The sequence below is a fragment of the Diceros bicornis genome, chromosome 23 (genome assembly GCF_020826845.1).
Source record: "Diceros bicornis minor isolate mBicDic1 chromosome 23, mDicBic1.mat.cur, whole genome shotgun sequence".
NCBI classification, from domain to species: domain Eukaryota; kingdom Metazoa; phylum Chordata; class Mammalia; order Perissodactyla; family Rhinocerotidae; genus Diceros; species Diceros bicornis.
Genome location: NC_080762.1, coordinates 7,085,325 through 7,095,431, shown reverse-complemented (window position 1 = coordinate 7,095,431; position 10,107 = coordinate 7,085,325). Strand labels below are relative to the sequence as shown.

The 10,107-nt window shown below is 41.7% G+C and overlaps 1 protein-coding gene across 22 annotated transcripts in view; it reads right to left on the bottom strand.

Annotated features, from left to right (window-relative positions):
• Positions 1-474: 474 nt before the first annotated feature.
• EPB41L2 (erythrocyte membrane protein band 4.1 like 2) overlaps positions 475-10,107 on the bottom strand; it is a 220,045-nt gene continuing 210,412 nt past the window's right edge. For 21 of the 22 annotated variants that reach the window (XM_058566274.1, XM_058566284.1, XM_058566285.1 and 18 more), the window contains one exon: positions 1,201-2,433. The gene's annotated coding sequence lies outside the window, so the exon portion shown is untranslated. Of the gene's footprint in view, positions 906-1,200; positions 2,434-10,107 lie in introns of those variants that run through there. The other variant, XM_058566278.1, reaches the window with a different exon arrangement.

Here is a 10,107-nt window from a genome sequence, read left to right as displayed (position 1 = left end):
CTTATCACCCCCAAATTACATTGCTTTTGACTTAAGATAAACAGCACCTGGAGGTCTCATCTCTGAACCTGGCTGACCTATTTTCTTTATTACTTGGGGGTTTGAAAGCTCAGTTGAGAGAGTGAGACTATAACATCCTGAGAAATATTTTTGTAAGAAATACAAAATATTAAAAATGACACTGTTTCCAGCTGCTCTTGGGAACTAAGCCCCAGAGATACTCCAGACGCCTCTGGGACCCCGAGCCCTCTCCTTGCTGCCTCAGCTGAATGAAACTGAGCCCCAACCAAACACACCGGTCCTGGTCCCCTGGGGCTGCCCTAGACACACTGACTTCCTGTGGCTGCAGCTGTCATTAGAAGTATGGAAGGACGTGGTTCTCAAAAGACCCTCGCAAGATCAACCTCTGATTTAAATGTGAGTGTTATACATGCAAGCTTTCTGATGAAAAATATATTTATGGAATCACAGTTGGTTCCGTAATCTTTCTAGGGCTTGGCGTGCTGAGATAGGCTTCTCCAGAGAGGAGAGGTTGTTTTTGTAATAATTGTAGAGGAAGTGAGAAAGACCTTTCACAACGTGAGAGAGAATTCAGTGGGAACAGTCTCCAAAGACAGTTATGCAAATTCTATTTAACACGCTCACTTTAAATGACTAGGGAAAGAAATTCAACCTAACATTTTAAACCGAATATACCCTGTTGGTCATTTGTGAATAATGCTTTCAGTGTTGAAGAGAAAATCCAGCACTTAGTCTGATGTGTCTCAGCGAAAGCTTCATAACCAACCATCTCGATTAGATAGGGCCGCAGCCCCGCAGCAGGGCCCCTTCTGCCTGACGCACTGAGGCCCTGGGGACAGGAAAGCATAACACGGAGCAGAGGAGCAGGATTCATACGGCATTTCCTGCAAACAAAACATACACAAAGAAAATAAGCAAAAATATCCCTTGGAGAATATGTAAAAGCTGGGGTGGATTATGTAACCAGGCAGAAGGAATCTGACATTCTCAACATTAGATTTACAAACTTTCAACACGGCCCTAGCCACCTGACATCAGTGATGCTGGCAGCAGCACCAAATCATAAAAGATCTGAATACCAGACTTAAAAAATGCTACAATCCATAAAATATTAGGACTTCTGACTGAAAATATCACTTAGTTTATTTTTTAAACCCTTATAAAAATAGAAGTGACAAGTTTAGAGAATAAACAAACTTTATTTTATAACAGTATTACAGAAAGCAAAATATCATTTAATACAACTTGAAGCTGCTATAAATCTAATCTGGCATCATCACTATACATAGGGTCAAAGCAGAGGAAAAAATGTTCAATACAGTTAATAAGTCCTATCAGGTCTGGTGTCAGCTTTACACGGTACGGCTTTCTCCCAACCATCAAAACCACCAGCGCCCCTCCCAGTGTCCTCACGGCTCGTCAATCATCAAACTCTGAAGGAGACAGACCTGCTCAATAACACAAGGTCAGTTTTACATGGAGACAAGGAGGTTTAATAGAAAGCAAGTGTTCTACACAAGTGTTCAAATGATGGGAAGTATTGCAATTTGGACATGTTAAGAAAGAAAGCACTAAGGTTTTAAGCTGCCTGAATGTTTTAGTAGAAGGGAAGAAAGCGTTCTCTCTCCTCTTCCCTCCTGGTTCTGGAACACTGCCGAAGGGCCTGTGTCTGAGAAGCTGTGGCACTGTGGTGCGGAGGGCCTTCTGAACACAGCGCGTGGCCCGAGAACTTCTTCCCACGTCTCCCATCTGGAGCTTCTCTGACTTTCTACTAAAAGTACAAAGTCACAGGACTGGAGAGTCAGAGGTGTTCAGTATAAAAAATATCCCCAATGAGATTCTAAAATATTAGAAAATTTTCAAGATGTAAGAAATGCTTTTAATCTGCATTAATATTTTCTCATACAGTATATTTACTGCAATCCGAAAACTGTCAATATTTGCTGCAAGAATTCAATGGGGAGGGTCTGGAAGAAGCGGAGTATCGGAACGAGTCACAGAGCTTCCTTCCACACAACAGCACCGGCTCAAGTGAACGGCACCTCACCAGCCCGGGCTGGCTTTGTTCACTATCATTGATCAAGATGAGTCATAAAAAGCAGGTAGTTGTACACCAAGTAAACAGAAACCAAACACAAAACTCCCTAATTAAAAAAAAAAAAAAAAGAAAAAGAAAGAACCAAGAATATTTAGAAGTGGTTATAAAACACAATAATATATTAAAATGCGAGGGAACGGTATAGACCAGAGCTGTTAAGGTAAGGTTTGGTGTTGGCATTTTAATTCTTCAGGCTTCTGGTCATTGTTACCAGTCGTAGTATATATCGCTGGAGTAGTGGTGTAGCGTTAAGACTTGGAATGGTCGAAATTCTTCAGGTTCACATAGTTGAGTGTTGTTTAAAAAATGAATTTCTAGGAAGGAAAAAAAACAGTCAAGTCTTCAATATTCCAAAGACAAAGGCTTGAAAAAAAATGTAACATTCATCAAACTCCAAATCAACTAATTAACAGTTACTATCTGCCTACTTGTACAATAAATAATATGTTTACCAGAAGACATACATGAGAGCCTGTTCTACCCCTGAGAGCCTTAAAATATCCAGAGAATTGACAAGCATGCTAGAAACAGCTGGTAAATAAAAATACACCAAAAAAGAATTAATTATAAAACAGAGGTAATTCATACAGTAAAAATCTAAAAAAGAGAAACCAAAAAGAAATCTAAAAAGAGAAACCCATTTAAGCTAGATTCAAGGAAGGAGGAAAAGCAGTCAATTCTGACTTCGCTGAAATGAACAGAAAGGGTGCTGCAGGTGGGGGACAGAATGAGTGAAGGGGCATGGAAGCGAGGAAGAGCACGACGTTAAGATGCGCATGCAGACGTGGGGAGGGGGATGGAATGAACGACAGGAATAGGACAGTGAAGACATGGACGTTATGAAGCTGAGTAAGGGCGTGGTGAGTAATGGAGAGTAAGGTGAAAAATACCAGGTCTACTCTTCAACCAGACTGGGAAGCATGAACTTGATCTAACAGACAAAGAAAGAAGGAATACAGAAGGAGCATTCAGACAAAAAGACCAACTGTCGGTCTACTGCAATGACCCAGAGCAGCGTGTGAGAGGGAGAAAAGGGTCAGAGAGCCGGGGGTGACGAGTTCACATGGGGTGTGATGAGCCCAGGCGAGGAGGTTACATGGGATTCTCCCTTGGTTTTGAGGAAACTTGGACACGACCTGACTTATGTTTTGAAAACATCGCTGCAGCTTCAGTGTGATGGACAGGCTAAGGTGGAGAGGACTCCCACTGTCAGGAGGCCACCTCGGCCGTCCAGGCTGCATGGGGAGGATGACAAGGGTCAGGCACGACTGCCAGATGGCAAGGACCCGAGCGGAGTGGATGCTACAGAAATGGAGTGGGAGAGAGGACTCTGAGAGGCAGCACTGAGGGAGAAGATCAGAGGTGGGGACTAGGAAGCACGTACCAGAGAGGACTATCGGGTTTGGAGTCTGGGACCTCAAAACCCGAGGGGAAATGACAGGCTTAGAGCTGGGTGAGGTCTTAGGACTAGGGACGTCGACTTGAAGTCGGCCTCTTACACCAGCATGAAGGCATTAATGAAACCAACAGATGGAGCGCGTCTCGTGTGAGCATTAGGAAAATGAAAGACACAAGTCTTGGGGAGGCCCACAGTCAAAGGTAGGGAGGTAAGAGGGAGGACTGAGACAGGAGTGGACAGGGAAGCAGACGACAACTGAGCACGGTGCAGTGTCCCTGAAAGAGAAGAGGGTTCGAAGAAGACAACTGTTTCCCTCTCTGCTTCACCCTGCTTGGAAGTTCTGGCAGATGCTCGGTGATTACAGAGGACAGTGGAGAGTGATCCTTAACGTCCTTTGTAAGAGGACGTTACCGGCCACCAAGTCAATTAGCATGTACACTCTTTTGGTTAGATAAAATGAAGTCTTGTTTCAATGAAAAACACTCTCCACCATTTAGATTTATCACAGATATTATTATAGCCTCTTGATTACTCAGGAGAGACTGATTAACCAAATCACTGTTCCCCACCTTGTCTGCTTCAGGCTATTTTGGTACTCATTAGTACTTCTTGATTCCAGGCAGGGTAAAAAAATCAACGGAGAAAACACTAAGCCATCTTTTTTTAGGTTAGTAATTGTGCAAAGAAATGTGGGAGATGGTAACGGGGAATGGATAAAACGACCAATCAAACTGGATTTGGGAGTTATGTGCGACCTTCGGTCACGCTGTCTATCCCTGTTCTGAGAGCTGGTGGCTATGGCTCTTTGCTCAGGGAATACGCATTGTCTGCTGCACACAGCTGCCACCTGGCCCGGCTTATGCTGTAGAAAACGAACCCCTGACACTTCTAGCACCTGGCAACCTACAAAAAGAACGAGGTTTAGGATTCTAGTCTCCATTTCCTCTAGGCTCCAAGTCACATTATTTCACTCAACCTGTTTTTGCCCAAAATAAAAATCTCAATTTGTAAAAGAAAGCTAAAATTAAACTTGCTTCAAAATCATCAGTAGACAAATAGGAATCTAGGAGTACGTAAGAACTCAATGAAAGAGATCTTGATTTCAAAGAGCTTCAACATTTACTGAAACACATGGAGAAGAAAAGACAGTTACCCATGTAAACTCAAATATTATTTACTTTCATTTATTCTCAATCAAACCACGAGAAAGCAAAATAAATGAATTTTTTTTCTGGTAATAAGTATTACAAATGACAACCTTAATGAGCTCTTAGGATTCCAAACAGCTTTCAGAGTCAGAGAAAATTACATTTATTGTAATTTTAATGTTAAATACATTTTTTCGTTCCTTAAAAAGCAGCAAATCAAGTATAGCTCTGAGTTAACTAGATATTCAATGTTTCCGAACACCCCAGTTCCTTATAGTTCTGGATGGATAGGGACCAATTTACTGTATGAAGTTCTTTATTTACACATCTACCTATCTTTTTTGGACTGCTTCTTGCACTTAAACACATATAGAAATGTATTCCCAAACTGTAAACATCTAGCTTTTGAGCTGGGAAAGAGAAAAGATAAGGATGGAATCACCGATGCCTCTGGTACATAAGCATCAGAAACCTTAAGTTTTCCTGTCCTTTTGGCATTATCCGTGGGAAAGAAAAACAATGTGATATTTGGCCATTTTTAACAGACAATGTCTTGCGTCTCAATGATTTCTTACATATCCCAAAGCAAACTGAAAACCAGGCGCTGGTTCTTCATCTAAGAGCTGTCAAGTTTCAAGAACTCTCTTTTTTAAAAATTTTTATTGAGCTAACACTGGTTTAGAACATTATATAAATTTCAGGCGTACATCATTATATTTCGATTTCTGTGTAGACTACACAATCTTCACCAACCAAAGACTAATTACCATCTGTCACATGTACCCCTTACTCCTTTCACCCTCCCCTGACCCCGCTTCCCCTCTGGTAACCATCAACCTAATCTCTGTCTATGTGTGTGTTTACTGTCATTTTTTTATCTTCCACACGTGAGTGAAATTATGTGGTATGTGACTTTCTCTGACTTATTTCACTTAGTATAATACCCTCAAGTTCTATCCATGTTGTTGCAAATGGCATGATTTCATCTTTTCTGATGGCTGAGCAGTATTCCATTGTGTATATATACCACATCTTCCTCATCCACCCATCCATTTTTGGGCACTTAGGTTGTTTCCAAGTCTTGGCTACAGTGAATAATGCTGCAAGGAACATAGGGGTGCAAATATCTTTTCAAATTGGTGTTTTTGTCTTCTTTGGATAAATACCCAAAAGTAGACTAGCTGGATTGTATGGTAGTTCTAGTCTTAATTTTTTGAAGAATCTCCATACTGTTTTCCATAATGTCTGCAACTCTTTCTTTTCTTTTAAGCTTGAATTCTACCTCATGTTCACAGAAGTCTGGACATCTTTACTTTGTCAATACAAATTGGCAGGCCTGGGGCCAGCCCAGTGGCGCAAGCAGTTGCGTGCGCGCTCTCCACTTCAGCAACCCGGGGTTCACGGCTTCGGATCCCAGGTGTGCACTGATGCACCGCTTGTCAAGCCGTGCTGTGACAGTGTCCCATATAAAGTAGAGGAAGATGGTCACGGATGTTAGCTCAGGGCCAATCTTCCTCAGCAAAAAAAAAAAAAAAACAAAAAAAAACAAAAACAAAAAACAGGAAGATTGGCATCAGATGTTGGCTCAGGGTTGATTTTCCTCACACAAAAAAAAGACAAATTGGCAGGCATTAATTATTGGCATTAATTCAACCTGCTTTCACTTTTGACAATGTCCTAACATTCACCATGGGTCTGGATAAGGTCACAGCTGTGAAGTATATGAATTATATTTTCTGTATTAGAACTGTAAACAAAAACACAAACTATGGTTTCCATGCTTGTTTCCCACCTCTGGACTATACAACGTCAGTGAACATTTCTAACTGCTGTAGTCACATTTCACAGCCGGTGTCCCCCCCTCTTTTGACTGGAGAATAGGTCAATGTTTTATCTAATCACAGGTCTAATTCCATGTCCAAATAAATTCTTCAAGGATACATGCAAGTTGCCTACTTTGCCTTAAGTCCTCATGGAGGGTTCAGAGCATTCCTAAATTTATCCTTCTCAGTGTGCCCACAGGCAGTGGGAAATCAGTCAGGTTCAAACACTGAAGTTCTAGGATCTCATCTGAAAAGTACAACCTCAGTGTCTCCCGAGACGGGGCCGCACATAGTGGGTCCCTATCTTGTGCATCCTCTACTCCAGAAATTGACTCAGTAAATTGCAAATGTGTACTTTTAAAAAACCATTTGACACAAACTACTAGAAATACTGCCTTTAAGTACTCATCCAGGGAGAGTCTCAATAAAAATGCAAAAATGTAGTTTTTATCCAAAATAATTAATGCAAGAAAACATAACATTTCTTCAGATTAAAGAAGATTCAATTACCAAAGGGAAGCAATAGAACCAGAGATTTTGAAAATGTGAAGAAAATATTTATGTAAGACACAAGGCAACTATTTCCTAAATAAAAATGAGGTCCATGCACTTGAGTGTCAAGTTCAGTTTTAAATACAACAGTTTATGGATTTCAGTTCTTTCTAATGCTAAATTTGCATTTTATTCCTCTTTGGTTCTCAATTACATATTTGATTTTAATTTTTAAACAGACTTTCCATTGCAAGATTATAAGAATCCTAGAGCCAAAAATGCAAAGACGATAAATTTCTACTTGGTTAACCCAGGAAATAGTCAATTTTTACCATGTTTGTATGACCACTGTAATTCAGACCCACCAGTTCTCAAGTGTGGTCTGCAGCCCCTGGGGGCGCCAAGACTCTTTCCGGGGTCGTGCAGTCAACGCTATTTCATAACGGTACTGAGACATTACTGCCCTTTGCAGGGTGCTGACATTTCCCTGACGCTGCAACAATCACGGTGAGTAAAGCCAGTGGCATCTCAGCACAGGTCAGGGCGGTGGCACCAGACTGTACCAGAAGTCACTGGATTCCTTACCGCCAGGCCCTTGCAGTGAAATAACAAGAAAGCCAGTGTCGCTTAAGGATGTCCTTGACAAAACAAGAAGTTATTCATTGTCTTGCATCTCAGCCCTTGAGTGTATGTCTCTTTAATGTTGTGTGTGATGAAGGGAAGTACACACACAACACCCTGCTGTGTACCCACGTGCATCGGATGTCCTAGGAAAGGCATCTGCAGGGGTGTTAGGACTGTGAGTTGAAGAAGCTGCTTTTTTCACAGAACATCTCTTTGACTTGAGAGAATTACTGACAAACTATGTGATTCAATTTGGACATCTGGCAGGCATTTTCTTGAAAATAAGGTGGGCCTGTCACTTCAAGGAAAACAATTGACAGTGCTTGGCACCAATGATAAAATTCAAGCTTTCGGGTGAAACTTAGAATTTTGGAAAATTGTATTTTGGCCACATGAGCCCAACAGCTTCCTAATATTTAAAGACTCTTCTGATGAGGTCAGTGGCAACTACTGAACTTTTTACTGTCTCCACCATTTTGCCATTGCCAGGATGCCACATAGTTGGAACCATACAATATATGTAGCCTTTTCAGACAGGCTTCTTTCACTAAGTGATTATTTTTAACTTAATATTTTAAAAACTATTTGATTTATATTATGGTAAATTTCAATAGATGTGATTCACCTAAACAAAAGCTCTTGGGCTCTTCAGTAATTTTTAAGAGTGTCCTGAGTGGTCACTGAGACCACTGTGCCTAGAACTGCTGCTATCAGATCTGCTTCCCCTAACCTACTGGGGTTTCCTTCTCTCACAGATACTTACTTGTGTGTCTGCTGAACACAAAGGGAAAACATTAAATCTAGCATTTTTCCCTTTTCTGTCAAAGGAAACCCAGCACCTGTCCTACAAACAGGTCAGCACAATGGTTTTGATTCTTCTGGTCCGTCTGAACAAACGAACGCTATGTGGTGCCGCTCTCACGAGGGCACGCGGAGACCCCCGTGTCAGGACGAGGCGGGCCCTCCCTGGTCTCCGTGTCCTCTGAATGCCAACTCTATTGTGCTCGATGACATACACGCTAACACAATTGCACCGCCCAGACAAAAACTCAGTTCAAAGTCTGCTAGAATCACAAGTCAAGTAAGTATTTTTACTTTCAGGAGAGTCCGTTTTGAGATGTTTTCCCCAAAGTTTCATTTGTTTAAAAAAAACACAACAGCATCTCTTTGCCTTTCACAGCTGCACCTGCTTCCCGCTCCAGAGGAGGTTTTAGGAAGAGCATCTCCCGTCCCTCCATCTGTGCTTAAGCCAGCTCCACTCCTTCACCTCTGAGGCAAGGGTGAGCCGTCAGGTATCCCACCAGGCCAACTAAATGGGTTTTCTTTAAAGCTAACAGTAATTTTCCTGTTAGAATCTTTACATGACACATTCAAGTCACTCTGCTTAAAGAATTAGCACCATGCAGAAATGTCAGAATATCCTGTCAAATGAAAACATCATCAGTTTTACCTCGTTTTTAAACATGATTATTTTATAAAATCTGGTTTTACTTGTTCACTTAGCTTTATATCAGAGCTGCAACCTCAAAGACATTTTGTACAAAATACATTTTTCTAAAATGAATCATGTTTCAAGTACACTGGTGGGAGGTTTGTTATTTGAAAGACTCCCATGATGACTCCTTCTGCAAAGCAACACGTAGTGTGGATTCAGACTGACTGAGGGCCGGCCTGGCTCTGTCATTCCCAACTGGGTGATGTGGGTGACGGACTCGACCACTCCAGGCCTCGTCCTCATCTACATCATAGTGACTGCAAGAACCAACTGAGATGATAAGTGGAAAGTTCTCAGACAAGCCGGGCACAGAGCAGACACTCAGTAAATGTAAGCTAATACTATTTTCATATATATTTCACTCCTAGTTTTGCTCCAAATTCAATTCAATTCTACTCTTAAAGATAGAGATGTCCAGTTCAGTTTCTCCATTAGTAACTGCCTGAGCCAGTATACTGGTTTCCTAACAGGGCACCTCGTCTATTCTAGCACCCTTTCAATCAATCCTACACACCACTGATGAGTTACTCTTACTGAAAGGCAGTGCTGAAATGCTCTTCCCATACTCAAATACCCTGTGCAGATGCCCTACAGAGTCTAAACTAAGGTGCTGACTGGAATGTAAGATCCTCTGCAACTTGCCTTTGACAAGTCTTCCCAGCTCTGCGGGAACTCAACACACGGCCACCAAGTAGGATGTGATCTTCCTGACACCCACTCCACTGTTTTCCTATACGCTCTTTCCTCTCTGCCCATCTCCATATGTTCAAATCCTCCCCAGTGCTCTGCACAGACGAGCTTTCCTGCTGCCCTGTGGGGAGGTCTTCCCTGCCCCGCCAATCAGAAACAGTTTCTCCTGTTAATGTTCATAGCCCTTTATCTGGGCTTCTCTTAAAACATACTAATTTTTACCCTACATGTTATTTGTATACATCTTCCTATGCCTTCATCTCTTTCCCACAACAACTATCACAGTCCCTTGAACACGGTATGTTCACAACATACAC